The sequence below is a fragment of the Corvus brachyrhynchos genome, unplaced genomic scaffold (assembly GCF_000691975.1).
Source record: "Corvus brachyrhynchos isolate BGI_N302 unplaced genomic scaffold, ASM69197v1 scaffold175, whole genome shotgun sequence".
In the NCBI taxonomy this organism is placed as follows: Eukaryota; Metazoa; Chordata; class Aves; order Passeriformes; family Corvidae; genus Corvus; species Corvus brachyrhynchos.
Genome location: NW_008238448.1, coordinates 4,542,763 through 4,544,544, shown reverse-complemented (window position 1 = coordinate 4,544,544; position 1,782 = coordinate 4,542,763). Strand labels below are relative to the sequence as shown.

At 60.2% G+C, this 1,782-nt stretch overlaps 1 protein-coding gene across 4 annotated transcripts in view; it reads right to left on the bottom strand.

Moving 5' to 3' along the window:
• LOC103617341 (sulfotransferase family cytosolic 1B member 1) overlaps window positions 1-1,782 on the bottom strand; it is a 5,551-nt gene that overhangs the window by 701 nt on the left and 3,068 nt on the right. The window lies entirely within an intron of this gene.

Sequence of the window (1,782 nt, the reverse complement as noted above, 5' to 3'; positions counted from 1 at the left end):
TCCGCTGCGGGGCCCCCTGCACGCACCCAGGGGTGCCCTGTCCCACCTCTGCCGGCCATGAACTCCTCCAGGTACTGGGCCCATGTGCCAGGGTGTGGCTGGAACTTGTTCATCAAATCAAAGTGGTAGTAGGAGACAGCCACGTCCTTGGCATTGCGCGCCACATAGATCATCTGCAGATGAGCCATGGAGGTATGAGGGGCATCCCCAGGACCCCCAGGATAGGGAGGATGCTCCAGCTCCTAGAACTCCCATGACCACTTAGGATGCTGGAGGAAGCAGTTGCGATTCCTGTCTCAGGGAAACAGGGGAGTTGCAATACCCCTCAGGGAAGGGACCAGGGTTCGGGGTTACCTTGCAGCGGTTTCCCCAGAAGGATTTAGGCAGGATATGTGCTGGCAGGTGAGACTTCACCACGCGGGGTGAGGGCATGGTGGCCAGCAGGTCCGTTCCTGGGGGATCCCAAAGCACTTCCTCAGTGGGCCCTTGGCAAAGACCCTTGGGACTCAGCCTCTGTGGGGTGCCCCCTCACCTCACTACCTGCTGCCATCTTCCCGGAGGCAGAGAACTCCAGCATGGGCACTCTCTTGCTGATAATGTCCCGCTTGCACTTCTCAGGATCTCCACCTTGCAGGATCATGTCCACAATCTCACTGACCCAGGTGGTGCCTGGGGAAAGAACTCATCAAGGGGAGCAGCCAGGGCAGCATTGGGTGTCTCGGCACTGGCAATCCCTCAGACCTTGACCAGATGCCATGGGGGAAAAGGGAAATCCCACAAAACTCTGTCCTGACAGCCCCCAAATGTGCTGCATACCCCCAGGCAGTGGGTTTCAGCTGGACAACACACTTGCCCACCCAGTACCAGCACATCTTGTTGCCTTGGGGATGCTCACCAGATTTGGGGAAGGTGACCACCACGATGTCCTCGGGGCGGCTCTGGAAGGTATCGACCCGTTCCCAGTTGTGGGCAAAGGCATTGACCATGGGGATGCCATGCACTGTGAGCCAAGGCTGACGCAGATAGGGATCTGGATCAGCCATCCTGCTGGGGACAAGGACACATGGCAGGGCTGGCTGATGAGGGGAGGCCCTCCCCAGTCTCTCAGGGCAGCCACCAGCCAGGGCTGCCCGGTCACCTGGCACCGTGCCTGCTCAGGGAGCAGCAGTGATAGCACCAGAGCACAGACCAGAGGTCACCATGGCCACTGCTGCACCCACTGCTGGGGACACAGGTCCCAGCGGTGGGGACAGGAGCACAACCAGAGCCCTGGCAAGGGCAGGGGTGCCCACAGTGTGCCAGCATCACGCAGACCCAGAGGACTGGAATAGGCTAGACTAGCACCTCTCCCCTTGCCTCAGCACCCCAGGGGAGCAGGGAACTGGGTGCCTGGGGTTTTGCAGCAGACCCAAGGTAAGGGGAAGGATTAGGGGTGCTGACTGCACCCAAACCCAAAGTACCCCAAAACCACCACCCTAGACCCCACAGCATGCAGCTCTGTGCAGCTGAGCATAGGCAGAACACCCACAGTGCACCCCAGGACACCCATCTCACCTAAGACCTGCTGCTCTGTGCTGGGCACAGTAACACCGGGATGGTGACACCAGGAGGACAGCAGAGGACAGGGAGACTCAGGGCCTTGCAGCGGTTATACGGGAAGGAGAAGGAAACAGGCAGGGAGCAGAGGGCAATAATGTTTGCCAGCCCAGCAGCTGCCGGGAGGGAGGAGCGAGTGCAGGGAGAAAGTGGCAGCGACAGAACTGCACGCAGGGGCCTAGTGGG